Source organism: Portunus trituberculatus, chromosome 43, assembly GCF_017591435.1.
Source record: "Portunus trituberculatus isolate SZX2019 chromosome 43, ASM1759143v1, whole genome shotgun sequence".
Lineage (NCBI taxonomy): Eukaryota > Metazoa > Arthropoda > Malacostraca > Decapoda > Portunidae > Portunus > Portunus trituberculatus.
In genome coordinates this window covers 22,961,690-22,976,726 of record NC_059297.1, presented here as the reverse complement: position 1 = coordinate 22,976,726, position 15,037 = coordinate 22,961,690, and the positions used below count along the sequence as shown (strand labels likewise).

Below are 15,037 nucleotides of genomic sequence, written 5' to 3'. Positions count from 1 at the left end.
TATATATATATATATATATATATATATATATATATATATATATATATATATATATATATATATATATATATATATATATATATATATATATATATATATATATATATATCGCAAGTGCAGTGGGTGACCTTGTTGTTTAATAATGAAACGTGACGTTACACAAGAAAATTGTAACATATTTAGTTCAGGTTTATTCGGCTCAGTGATGACAGAAAGCGGTAACATGAGGAAAAGTTAAGTGTGTGATACAAACTCATCGCACAGTCATGACACTTGGTCAGTGCAGGCTAGTAGAGCAGAGTGACAGGGTGACAGGTGGCGGCGAGGCGAAGGAGGCACTGCCGGCGCCGAGTCCTCCCGCGCCACAGCTGTGTCGTGTAAACAAGTGCCCCGTGTGGCGGTCGACTAGCTTACTATTTTTTCCTTTCATTTCTTCCTCTTGTTCTTGAAATATCAAAGTGTAGAGCGGTCCACAGTTCATCAAATACCAAGGGCGAGTTGAGACGTTCGCACCTGCGGAAACCGCTACCAGCTTGTGACAGGTAAGCAGCCGAGTGGTGACGTGAAGCAGTATTAGGCCCGCGCCTCACACCTCACCTTACCTGTGCTAATGGTACCTGACTGGTCTACTCACGGTTTTACTGACACTGTGCTCGTGACGGTGACTCATGGTCGGGATGGGGTGGATGATTGTGTGGCAGTGCTGTCAGTGGGAGGCATGAGGGGACTGGGTCAAGGTCACTTCATGAGCCTGTCAGCTCATGCAGGAACGCCTTTGTTTCACCTGCACGCGTGCAACTCCCTGTTGCTCCGCTGTCTCAGGTATTTGAAGAGAAAGCATTATAGTGAAAAATATAAACTTTACTCACAGTTCTTACTGGACAGCATCAACTGTCAGAACAGGTTCTTATAATAATAATAATAATAAATTAATAATTATTGTTATTATTATTTTATAAAAAAGAAAAACTTTACACATTATTTTGGAAGGCTGCATCCTCCAAATACTAAATCTGTATAGTTATATTTCATTGTGTAAATCTCAATATTCTTATTGTGATAGTTGAGCCATCACCAAATTAAAAATAATTGTAATATTTAATTTTGCAATTAACCAATTAGTATTTATTACAGTTTAGACCAGATTTTGTCAGGCTTCATGTCAGTGACACTTTGTACAGTGATTGACTTGGCAACTTGAACTGTCCACCTCTGACCAATACCTGCCTTAAGATGTCAATTTTTCCTATTGGTGCTTTTGTTTTAAAGGAAAGGACTATCTAGGGAGAGAGAGAGAGAGAGAGAGAGAGAGAGAACAACAGTAATGAAGAACAGTATAAAACATTGTTGAATTATATGATATGAACATCCTGATGTGGATTGTATTTGGCTAATTTCATGGCAAAAAGTTACGGAATTAATGCTTAGATCAATGAATTTTTTCCAAGTTATGTTTACTACCCAGTGAGAGTTGTATCTGGACAGCTGTGGTACCTTGTGATATGCAAGGTAGTGATGTGCTGAATGTAGTGTACTGTAGACCAGAGAACAAAACAATGTCAGATGGAGTTTCTCCATCTCAGACTACAAAGATATCTATCTCAACATAGTTCTTAAAAAATGGTGTAGGTATTTTGTAAATCATAGGCCATGTAAGGACTAGGATTATGAGGATGTAATAGTACTGTGGGGGGAATATGAAGGTCCCATGGCTAAGAGGATGTATTTGGCATTAGCTTTGATTTGGAAATGCCTTTCTCTGACTGTATATTAGAAGACTGTCACTTGGCGGTTAAGAGACTGGTAGAAGGTGAGGTGAGGAACCACAATTTGCCGAAGATCAAATATTTTCTCATGTTTTCTCCTTTTGGTTTAAAGTAATGATTTAAGGATGTGACCAGTTTTTTATGTATATTGAATTATAATCTGAATTCCTCTTGGTAAATTGCCCATTAAGGTGGGATTCCTTCTCCATTCTCTGAATGAAAAAAAAAAAAAAAAAAAACTTGATATTTAGGTAAACATTATTTTTCAGTTAAATTTGAAACATCAAAATGTTCCAGCCAAAAAAAGAAATAAAGATAATGAAACTTAACAAAAAATTGGCATATTATAGTGTAATTTAGCTGATCCCAGGACCAAAGATCTAAATAAGAGTTGTTACCATTATATGATTCTGCACAAATATATAGTAAAGGGTTCTCATTTAACACATATGAATAATATAATGTTAAAGTCATCATTGTGGCACATACAAACAGAACCTTAAATGTAAAGTGGAAATTTAATTCATATTAAGTGCATCACATTATAGTTGTATTCAATAATCTTCCATCAAACCAGATTTTATGGTCAGGTAGTGGCTATTTATTGTTAGCTGTTTATTGTGGTGTGTTCATGTTAATAATCAGTCAGAATTTGTCTTGCGGAGGACACCACGGACACCACGGAATGCCTGACTTCTGATCTCTCTAAGATTGCTGATTGGGGCAGAGAAAACTTAGTAGTGTTCAATGCCTCCAAAACTCAATTCTTCCATCTATCAACTCGATACAACCTCCCAGAAAACTAACCCCTCTTCTTCAATGACACTCAGGTGTTCTCTCTTCTACATTGAATATTCTTAGTCTGTCCTTTACTCATAATCTAAACTGGAAACTTCACATCATATCTCTTGCTAAAACATCTGAGGTGTCTCTGCCAGTTTTTCTCACTCCTCCAATTAATAACTTTGTACAAGGCCCTTATTTGTCCATGTATGGAGTACTCTTTGCATGTTTGAGGGTGTTCCATTCACACAGTTTTATTAGATTGGGTGGAATCAAAAGCTTTTTGTCTCATCAATAACCTTCCTGTGACTGACTGTCTTCAGCTCTTTCTCACTGCCGAAATGTTGCATCTTTTGCCGTCTTTTATTGCTATTTTCATGCTAATTACTCTTTTAATTCTTCTAATGGCATGCCTCCCCTCCTCCTATGGCCTCGATGCACAAGGCTTTCTGTCCAACTCTCTAATGCAAGAGTTAACCACTAGTCTCAATGATACCTTTCTCTGGTAAACTTTGGAACTCCCTGCCTACTTCTGTATGTATTTTCATCTTCCTGTGACTTAACTTCTTTTAAGATGGAGGTTTCAAGACACTCATCCCAGACCTTTGGTAAATTCCATTTGATCTTTGAGGGACCTGGCAATCAAGTGGGCCATTTTTTTTTTCCTTGGCCAGCTTTCTCTCTTGCATAAAAAAAAAAAAAAATGTGAATCTGAAAATCTGAAATATTTTCTGGTCAGTGGAAGTAAATAGCCCTTATATGAAAACAGAGCATTTGAAAAATACTTACAAGTGCTGCAAATCAGTTCATCATGAACCATATCAGATTCTTTGATTGAGAGCTTTGAATTAGAAAGAAGTGTGACCAGATGTAAGATGCAGACTGTATTGGATTTCAAAATTCAGAGACCCACAGATGTGAATGCAGATATATATATATATATATATATATATATATATATATATTTATATGTATATATATGCAGATGTGGGTGTGGATATATATATATTACAGATATATATATATTTCTTGTAAAATTATGCAACATAAAAGCTAAGATGAAGTGATGAAATATTTTTTGTGAATACAGAAGTGGATGTGGTACAGTAACAGAAGTCCGGTATATTTCCCCAAATACAGAAGAGGGTGTCTCTCCCCTAGCTAGCGCGGGAAGCTCCTACCGTGTAGCCTGGCGTAAGATGATGCCAGGCTGCACGTTGTCGTACAGACACTAGCTACTGACTAACCCACACCTCCCTCCCCCCTTGGAGCTCATAGCGACGTCTTGAGCTTCATGCTGGCGTGTCCCGGCGTTGACGTAGTCGCTCGGAACGTCTAGGGCCAGGAGGAGCCTGGGGTACTGCATCATCAGCGGCAGGGGCAGGTGCTGGGTCTCCGTCTCCGGGCGGCACTGGGCGTAGGTGAATCCTGTTGCGTTGGATGGTGCGGCCACTGGGGAGGCGGATGTCATACTGGCGGGGCCTTGGTTGTGCCTCCACTGTCCCTGTCTGGTACCATCTGTGCGACACTGGGTCCTGGATGCGTACGCGTTGGTGAAGGGGCAGGACTGGAAGCTGACGGGCCCGATTGTTGTAGTGACACTGGACGTCGAAATCTCGCTGGGTGGCACGCATTTCACACTCTTCAGCGTTTGGCTGCCATTCTGGCCGAAAGGAATTCGGGTGGGCAGGGACACAAGTGCGAAGAGAGTGGCCAAAAAGAATCTGTGCCGGAGAACGTCCAGAGTGGTTAGGGGTGTTCCTCATCTCTAACAGTCCGCGGTCGAAGACTTCGGTCCTGATGTTGCCTGAAGGCGCCACCTTGAGGATAAGGTGCTTCAACGACTTAACAGCGGCTTCTGCATGACCATTGGACTGGGGATGATGCGGTGAAGTGAGGATGTGTTGGACCTTCCAGCGTAGTAGGAAGTCCGAGAACGCCTTGGCAGCAAACTGTGGACCTCCGTCGGTGCGTAGGCGGACTGGGGCACCGTGGTCGCTGAAGTACTTGCTGAAGTGATCTATCGTGGCGGCAGTAGTAGTGTTGCTGCCACATGGGTAGACATCAGGCCAGCCAGACAGTCGGTCAACTATGACAAGGAAAGATTTCCCTGCGACTTGAAAATAGTCAGCCGAGATGGACTCGTAAGGTCGCGTCGGCTTGTCATCATTCCTGTATACTTCACGCTGTTGACTGGGAAGGAGCATCTGGCAGGCGTCACAGGCACGGACAACATTGGTGATGTCTGAATTGATCCCGGGCCAAAACACTGTTTGCTGAGCTCGGCGCTTGGTGGCTTCAGCTCCGCGATGGCTATCATGCAGGCGTCGCAACACAGACTTGCGGGACGCTGCAGGTACTACGATGCGCGGACCGTATAGGACTAGATCGCCATCACAGTACAGCTCATCACGGATCTTCCAGTAGTCGAGTAGAGTGGAGTGTAGGTCGTAGCGATGACAGGGGAACCCATTGCGTACGCAGTTCAGGAGCCTGATGTAGGTCTCATCGGTGCGTGCTGCCTGCTGGAGTTCTTCGAGTTGGACGTCTGATGTGGCTGGCTGCGAGTCGTCAGATGAGGCGAGGGAATATATCGCTCGTACGGTGACTGCTGCATGAGCTGAGACGTCAACTAACATGTCGTCTTCATCTGTAGGGCTGCTGACAGGATGGCGGGACAAGGCATCAGGAATACAGAGTTTCTTGCCGGCACACCAACGAGCAGTGAAGATGAATGGTGACAGTTTTTCTTTCAGCCTTTGTAGCCTGGGATTCTCGACTGCATCCAAGGTGTAGCTGTTAAGTATGGGGATGAGTGGGCGGTGGTCTGTAACATGTGCAAATGTCTGAAGTCCTTTGAGATAATATCCACACTTATGCATCGCCCAAACTGTGGCTAACATTTCGAGTTCGATTGTGGCGTAACGTGTTTCTGTGTCTGTCAAGAAACGTGAGCCACACTGTACCAGCCGGAGGTGGCCTCCTCCATGATCTTGTAGCAGGGCGTAGCCGACACCATAGAGTCTGGATGCGTCCGTCTGAAGGATGGTGGGCAACTGCGGGTCGAACACGGCCAATACTGGAGGACTGGCCAGTGCCTTCTTCACCCGTTGGAATGCAGTGTCGTGGTCCACGGTCCATGTAAAGGCACGCCTAGGACTCATAAGTGGGCGTAGTGGCTGTGCTGCTGTCGAGATTTCAGGGGAGAACTCTGTCAACTGGTTGACTAGTCCCATGAAGGATCTCAAGTCAGTGATGTTGGCTGGTGTGGCGAACTCAGCGATGGCCCGTACTTTCTCAGGGTCTGCAGATATCCCTTCTGTTGAGAGCACAAATCCACAGAACGTAACTGCGGGTCTTGCAAGGGCGAATTTCTCCGCATTCAGGGTGATTCCACTGGCCCGGCATCGTGCGAGAACTTCGTTGACTCGAGACAAGTGGGGCAGGAGTTCCTCGTCGTACAGGAGAACGTCGTCGACAACCTTGACGCAATTTGTGATCCCCTGAAGAGCTACATCTCCTTTGCGGCAGAAATCATCACCAGTCGCAGCGAATCCCATAGGGCCCCGTAGGTACTTGTAGCGACCGTAGGGCGTTATAAAGGTTGTCAAGTGTTGATCCTCTGCCGCAAGCTCCAGCTGCCAGTACCCGTGAAGAGCATCAACGGTAGTGAAGTACTTGGTACCTGGCTTGACACTCCTGATGGCACTGAAGGGCGTGGGAGACGGGTGGGCGGGCCGTGAGACTTGACTGTTCAGTTTAGATAGGTCTGTGGTAATGCGTACTCCTCCCTTGGGTTTGGGCACCGCAACAAGTGGGTGGCACCACTGTGAGGGAGCATCACCAGCTGGAGCAATGATTCCTTGAGCCTCCATGCTGTGTAGTTCCTGCTTGACGTCATCTTGGTATGCCAAAGGGATCTGCCGTGGGGTATGTATAGCGAACGGCTGAGCATCATCCCGCAAGTGGATACGCATCGGGGGCCCCACCATGGGGCGGAGCGGCATCGTCTGCAGATCCTCTTTCTTGACAAGTACATCAGCATACTCTTCCAAGAAGTATGACTTGGCCTGTTCAGGAGTAGTGTTACTGTTGAAAGGCAGGTGTGGCAGGAAAGCATGGGGAACGGAGACGTCATCGCCTGCTGTGATCTCCAGTACTCTGTTGGTTTCGTCAACAGTCTCGGTGTCTCCATTTCTCACAGCGGCGTGTGTCACCTGTGCAATAGGGGCAGGGAACCGCTCAGGGATGAGGGCTAGGTCCCTGCATGCCCTGTAAGACAGCAAAGGGACAGGTATGTCTGGATACACATGAATCCACTCCTCAATGCTGTGTCCTTTGACCGTCATCTTCACCTGTACAGAACCGATGACAGGCTGCATGGGTGATCCATCAGCGCTGTACGTTGGCCTCTGTGGAGATGAGTGGAGGTCAGCAAGTGTCAGGCCAATGTCGTTAAGGTGGTCTGCTCCAATGATGGTTGTGTCAGCACCCGTGTCCGGCAACAAGGTAAGTACACCTGTCCCCTTGACATGACTAATCTCGACGACTACAAACGGAGAAGTCTCAGATGGGGTGTGTGTGTTGTCCATAATATGGCGAACACTGGGGTACTTGTTCTTGTTCCTCGGGTACGGTCCTGGTGACTTGTTACACTTGGCGAGGGCCGAGGAGGATGCTGCAGGTTTGGATGAGCGACAACACCTGTCAAAATGACCTTGTTTTCCACAGCATTTGCATGTAGCGTTGATGGCAGGGCACCGTGGCATCCGTACTCGATGGCCCTTTATACCACAGTTGCTACAGATAACTAGTGCTGCTGAGCATTCTCCTTTAGCATGTGGGCGTCCGCAGCTGTCACATGCGTCTGAGAGAGGTTGAGTCGGTGCAGAGGCGTGCTGCCTTGCCTTCTTGTCCTTCTTGTACCTTGACACAGCACAGAGGGCTTGTGCAGGAGAAGTGATGGCGTTGGCTGTGCGTCTGGCGGCCTCAAATGCGTAGCAGTGTTGCACAACTTTATCAAGTGAGTGTGTAGGGATGATGCCAATGAGTTCCTGCACTAACTCCTGGTCAATCACTCCCATGAGTATCACTTGTTTCATCTGCATTTCTTCGCAGTCCGTGTTGCCCCCTTTACACACATCCACAGCCTCTACTAGATTCTTGACTCTCACAAAGAACTCATTAAACTGCTCTCCAACACTCTGACGGCAGCTGAACAGTTCTCGTCGCCGTAAGGCTTCATTGGTCTGAGCCTTGAAGTAACTATCAAGCGTGGTCAGCAGGTCTTCTATCGGTGTTGAGTCGTCTTGAGGAATCTGAAGGCGATAGTGAAGGGTGTGTAGTACCTCTGGGCTCAGGCAGGCTCTCAGTTGAATGTGACGTTTACTGAGAGGCAAAGTAGTCAGGTCCGTCATCACTGCGTAGTCGCGCCATCGTCTGCTCCATTCTCGAAAAACCTGGTAAGGCACGTCAGGCTGTAGAGGAGGAGGCGGTGAGATGACAGCTTTGGCGTGTGAGTGTGGCGGCCTGGGTGGCGGGGGAAGACGGGGCGAGGAGGGCGGGAGGGTGGGGGCTGGATGACACCGCGCCCGCCCCAGCTGTAGACACTGCAGAGCTCATACCCTTACTGAATGCTGAGAGAAGGGCAGCAAACTCGTCCTGTCTGATAGCTGCCTCCTGTTTGCGCAGTTCCTGTTCCTCCTGCCGTCGTTTCTCGTCCTCCTGCCGGCGTTTTTCGTCCCTCTCTTCCATGTACTGTAGAAGGGTGAGTAAGTCTGACGGTGGTGGTGCAGCCATGGTTGTCTCAGACTTTTCTGGTGTTGATGAGACTGTCTTCCCATGTCTCTTTCCACGCGGTGACATGAATCGTGCCTGTAGACCGGATCCACTCCTCGGAGTCTGTAAGCAACGAAACAATCACTGTGGAAGGAAATACGTGCAGATGCAAATGGGTGGTGTGGCGGTGAGGGGAGATCCGTACGCCCGGCAGCGCAAGGCAGCAGCCCTGCGGCATGCCAAGGAGCGCGGCAGTGGTCCCCGAGCAGTGACGAGGGGAATACGTGACGCTCGCCGCTCTAGCGTGGCGAGTGCGTGCGAGTCTCACCCTTAAGCATAGGTACCATAAGAGCGAGGCAACACTACGCACAAATATCACTGCACTGCACTGTCCACGGCACTAGTACCACTGCACTGCACTCCACAAGTCACTGTAGGTCCACTGTAGTCGCTGGGTAGACTGTAGAGGTCCTGGAGTGTAGATCCAAGTGGCGGGCTGGGGTACACAGACGCTACCGGCTTCACCAAGACACTCGACAGCACATATCACTCGATACTCACTGCGCCATGTTTGTTCTTGTGGTCTAGCCACTGTAGAAGGTTCTTTGGGAGTGATAGAGGTGCGAGGGAAACACACGAGTAACAGAAGTCCGGTATATTTCCCCAAATACAGAAGAGGGTGTACAGCGCGTCTCTCCCCTAGCTAGCGCGGGAAGCTCCTACCGTGTAGCCTGGCGTAAGATGATGCCAGGCTGCACGTTGTCGTACAGACACTAGCTACTGACTAACCCACAGATGTGGATGTTTAATGGATCAGAACTATGGCTGTGGATGGTAAAAACTATGCTGATGTTCTATGGATACATCTTTAATATGAAGTTACATGGATCTGCATGAAAGGGAGTTCCGAGGGATAGTATAGACTGAGACTTGACTGAACTGTTTTACTCAACTAAATAAAAAACTGCAAAGAGCAATATATCATAGGTGATAAGCTTTTCTATGGTGTGTAGAACCCTGTTGCTTGGCTAACAGAGCTGTGGCATTACCAGTTTTTGTCTTGGAAACTTTATTGTCACTTTACAGAGTATGAGTTTTAACTATGAGTATACTATATTGTGGGATTGGTCAAGCAGAAAGAAATATGTAATAAAGTGTTGTCAGTTTAGATTACAATTTCATTGTTGAACTTTTAAGTTAATCATGCATTTTTTGTAGATACTTTAGTAGTAAACTCTTAATAATTTATAACATTATTAATTTTAATTTGTACTGTTCATTGGGATTTGATGGTGGTAGTAATGGTGAAGGAGGCAGTCGGTGCCACACCTGCATGGGTTACAGCCCTCTCATATTATTGCTATATTTTTCAGACTAAATCTGTAGGTGCATAATTATTACTCTGCTATTATAGTTAAGATACTCATGAAGCACAGGTATAAGAAATTCACAATGATGTTATACTTATTGCATACATGGCATTGTGTGTTTGCTATATGCAAATTGAGATGTTTTTGGTGTGCATTTTAAACTTGGTTGATGATTTGCATGTGAGTGAGACTCATTTTAAAGATAAGTTAACCTTTCCAGTGATGAACTTTGTAATTGCCGAGTTCAGTAATGAGTTTTCTTTCTTGCCTTGAGGATCAGTTATGGCTGTTTTTTTTTTTTTTTTTTTTTTTTTTTTTTAGTAACCTCTGGTGATGAGGCAAGTCACTGACTCAAGGTTGTGACTGCCTCTCACTCATGAAGGTGTGAAGGAGTGTGTCAATCTTGAGTTGTTTGATGCACTTCCCTGCCCTGACCCTTGATTTGCACTTGCTGGGAGGAACTCTTGCAATGCTTAAAAGACTTATGTACATACATGTATATATTTAAGAGGAGTTTTATCAAAATTTTATCCCACATCCACTCTGCATCTGTAAGATATTTTCTCATTTGTGACTTGCAGTTTCACACATCTGCATTCTCTGTGCTCACACCTCACTTGCAAAAAATTTAAACACTTGTGACACTGTCTTGTCCTGTAAGATGTATTGTGTCCTACTCAGAGAATTGTAGTAAGTCTCTCATTGGTATTAACTCTTGTTAATAGTGATAGGTTTATATAAATGTATATAAACCTATCATGTATTGACCAGTTGTCAAGAAATAAAAAACAGTAACTTTCTTAGTCTGAAGTTTCTGGTTCACTTATAATTCACACCTTAACCTTTCTGCCTACCCTGCATCTGAATCTGCCTGTATGATCATATCTTTTCTTTAAAAGGCTTAGTTATCTTTATTTATTCTTGTGTGTCCCTTGTTGATTTATAAGTATGTGACTGGTGTCAGAGTGCAGCTATGGCTTCTTAAAATCAGCACACACTCAGCCTTGTCAAACCATCTTTAATTCTGAATTTATTTAAAAACATGAAGTTACATGGATGAAAAATAGATACAGCAATTGAAAGTATAGCTATTAGAATCTAGTAACTGAATAAAGAATGAGGAAGAGGAAAGCAAAAAAGGACGTGGTCAGCCAGAGCCACCACCTGTCAGTCTGTTCCTTCCCTCCTGCCACACTAAGCTCCCTGGAGGACCATTTGCAGGTAACCTTTGTCCTACTGTGGCTCTCAGCAGTGTCCTTAGAGGAGGGACTCTGACAGACTGCCTTTTTCATTGTTTCTTTAGGCAGTGAGTGGGTGCTTTTGTGCTTAACACACACACACACACACACACACACACACACACACACACACACACACACACACACACACACACACACACACACACACACACACACACACACACACACACACACACACACACACACACACGAATCGGCTCTGTAACGTTGTAATGTTCAAAGTTTTGATTTAGTGTATTGACGGCGATGGTGGCAGCGTGGTGGTGTTGAGGGTGGTGATGATGGCAGTGGTGGCTGTACTGATGGTGGTTTGAAAGTGGTGGTCGTGGTGGTGATGCTCTGACAGCAGTGTAATCATAGTAGTAGTCATGATTGTATTAGTAGTGGCAGTAGTTATGGTAGTAGTAGTTAAGCTGTTATGTCATCGTTGCTGCTGTTCTTGTAGCAGCAGCAGCGGTGGCAGTAGTAGTAACAGTAGTAATAACTAAGGTAAATGATGATGTTAATGGTTATAATAGTGATGATGATGATAATAGTAGTAGTAGTAATGATAATAATAATAATAATAATAATAATAATAATAATAATAATAATAATAATAATAATAATAAAAATAATGGAGACAGCCATGGCTAGACGATGGCAGAGGAAGGAGAGAGAAAGGAAAGGAAGGGAAGGGAAGGGGGAGAAAGGATGCTGCCGATAAAGTAAAGGGAAAAATTGGCGGGGGTGGAGGGGGGAGAAGGGGCGCTGCACCCATGGAGCCCATCTGCCGGACCCCGCGGCGCCAGGAGAAGGAGGGGGATGTAAGGGAGGAGGGGAAGGGGCTGTGTATCAACGGAGTCTGATAACAGGAACACTCCTGCTGCTGCTGTTGCTGCTGCTGCTCAAGGAGGATGTGCTTACTGTTGCTGCCATTGCCACCATCATAACTAGATAACTACTACTACTACTACTACTACTACTACATCAACACCACCAGATAATCACCATTAGTATCATCACCACCACCACCACCACCACCATCCCTATCGTCATCGTCATCATTCTTCTTCCTCCTCCTCTTGGTGCTTGAGTAGGAAATGGAGGTGGATGAGGAATAAACTTGTACCTCTCAACTGTAGCGCCGAGATGAAGACCAAACGAGGTTGTCTTCTTTCTCCTCCTCCTCCTCCTCCTCCTCCTCCTCCTCCTCTTTTTCATTTTCTTTTTTTAGTCGTATTATTATTATTATTATTATTATTATTATTATTATTATTATTATTATTATTCCACTAGTTCTTCCTTTTTCCTACTCTCTCTTCTCCCTCCCATCCTCCCTACTTGCTCCCTTCTCCTCCCTTCCGTCTCCTCTTCACACACACACACACACACACACACACACACACACACACACACACACACACACACACACACACACACACACACACACACACACACACACACACACACACACACACACACACACACACACACACACACATAAGAAAAAAGAAATCCAGGCAAATCAATCTTAATACCACAAGGTGCACTACAAAGCCGTGACCTTTTTAAGAATAATACAATGACTTTAAATATGATGCTATTCTACCTCTCAAGACCAAGAAGAAAAATGTCTGAGTGGTTCTTAAATAAGGAAAGATGTGAAAAGCTTGACACTCATTACTCTACCTTTCTCTATAGTGACTCGTGTGGTCTGCGTCCCTCCAACATGAAGTAATTTTACCCATGTCTTTCACTGAACTGTATTTTTTCAACCGTTTCACTGGCGCACTCTGCAACTCTCAGCCTCTTCCTGTTGTCTCCCCTTCAAGAGAGGCAGTGTCGGGGCATTACAGAACCAAATTGGCCTCCGTTTTGGGAAATCTTTATTCTCTAACTTTCCCCAGGAGTGGCAAATTAGCGGACTTTTCTTTTCCTCTCCCTTTTTGCCCATTTTTGTGTTCTTGATCTACCTCATTCATGCATTAAGATTCAGCCATGTTTAATAGTAGTAGTAGTGCATGCATGACAGTAGGTACCAGTAAAACTAACCGTCTAATATAACCATCCTCTACGATTCTAACCGTGCCTGTAATATTGTAGTCATCTATCTAATATTATAATCATCCATCTAATATTGCAGCCATCCATTCAGTATTTTAACCATCTATCTCATGTTCTAACCATCCTTCTAACTATCCATCTAATATTCTTCGCAGTTCTCCGCAAGTTAGCAACCCATTGGCCAATCATTGTATGTATTCAAGATATTAATTTTCCTCGCGTTTATTTATTTATTACTTTTTATTACTGTAACACGTATTATTATCATTGCTTTTTTTTTCTTTATTTATTACTGGTGAAGAAGATTGGCGGTAGGAAAAAAAAAAAATAAACGCACTTATTGGCTGGTCTCATAAAAGTTAATTAGAAAGTTTGGGAAGCGTAGAATGATATTTTTTACTTTAATATATATATATTTTTTTGTCATTCATGTATTAGAGAGAATGGTAGGTAAAAATAGTAAATAGACAAAAAGGAAAAAGAAGACATTAAAAAATCTTGTTCATAATGATGCTAAACAACAAAAAGATGAAAACAGGCGACTAGTTTAGTGTTTTCTGGGATATCTTGCTACTGGTACTTCTCTGTTGATAATTCACGTCATGATAAACAGTAACCAGCTAGGGAGTTCAAGAGCTTAGGAGTGAACACAAAGGAAGGTGGGGATACTGGTTAACTCTTGTACAGAATCTAATTACAGCGTCTAGGTAGATGTGAAGGAAGAGTGAAGAGAGGATGAATGATAAACAGCAACCAGCTAGGGAGTTCATGAGCTTAGGAGTGAACACAAAGGAAGGTGAGGATATTGGTTAACTCTTGTACAGAATCTTGTAAGTTGCACCGTCTAGGTATATTTTAAGGAAGAGTAAAGAGGTGGATGAAATTAGTAGGTTATGAAAGCAAGGTGTTGAAAGTGTCACAGGTGAGGTAAGAAATGGTGAAGCAAATGCAAGGATGTTTATCTGCGAGTGATTACAAATTCATAAAATGATTTAAACGAAAAGAATATTGTGTAATGATTCTCTCTCTCTCTCTCTCTCTCTCTCTCTCTCTCTCTCGTTTGGTTGTCAGAGTTTTGGTGATGAAAAGCTTCTCTGTCTGCAGGTCTGTGTTTGTTTGTCTGTGTGTATCTTTCTGCCTGGCTGTCATTATGTGTGTGTGTGTGTGTGTGTGTGTGTGTGTGTGTGTGTGTGTGTGTGTGTGTGTGTGTGTGTGTGTGTGTGTGTGTGTGTGTGTGTGTGTGTGTGTGTGTGTGTGTGTGTGTGTGTGTGTGTGTGTGTGTGTGTGTGTGTGTGTGTGTGTATTAATTTATCTGTCTGTGTCTCTCTCTACCCTGTATATCTGAGTCTATCTGTCTGTCTGTCTGTTTCAGTATGTTGGTTGTCTCTATCTGTCTGTCTGTGTCTGTATGTCTCGGTCATTCACTCGGTTTGTCTGTCTGTATCTGTGTCTGTGTCTGTGTCTGTGTCTGGGTCATTTTCTTTCCCTCCCTCCATCTAACTGCTTCTCCTCCTCCCCCTTCCCTTTCTCCTTCTCTCCCTCCATCCCTCCTTTCCTCCCCCACTTCTTAACCCCCTCATATCCATATACCTCATCACTTTTGCCTTCCTGTGCTTTTGTGCGGTACAACAAGGAAGGAAAGGGAAGGGAAGGGAAGGGAAGGGAAGGGAAGAGGGTAGTGAGCTCAGGGTCCACATAAGTGTTTCCTTCAGGCCTTAGATAAGCTTGTCCTTTTCCGTCATCTCGGTTGCTCGTGTGATGGCTGTGCTGATCTCATGGAAAGACTTCGTAGGAGGGGGAGCTGGGACGATGGTTTCCAGTAGCATAAGGTCGTCTTTCTGAGTTGTTACTGTTTTTTAAGTATGTGTTTTTCTTTTATTTTTATTGCCTTTATTTTTGTTGAGGTTTGATTTTTTTTTCTCGTGGGTTTTCTTATTTTTGTGTTGCAGTGTTTTATTGTAGTGATCTGTTTGTTTCCTCGGGTGTTCATTGTTGATTTTGTGGTGGCTTGTTACTCCTCTCTTCTGGGGTTTTC

General features: G+C 44.3%; 1 protein-coding gene across 8 annotated transcripts in view; it reads left to right on the top strand.

The window, feature by feature from the left end:
- Positions 1-303: 303 nt before the first annotated feature.
- LOC123518375 (endophilin-A-like) overlaps positions 304-15,037 on the top strand; it is a 174,044-nt gene continuing 159,310 nt past the window's right edge. Inside the window, exon 1 of one of the 8 annotated variants that reach the window (XM_045279161.1) lies at positions 304-542. The gene's annotated coding sequence lies outside the window, so the exon portion shown is untranslated. Of the gene's footprint in view, positions 543-596; positions 823-15,037 lie in introns of those variants that run through there. The other 7 variants (XM_045279173.1, XM_045279178.1, XM_045279175.1 and 4 more) reach the window with 7 other exon arrangements.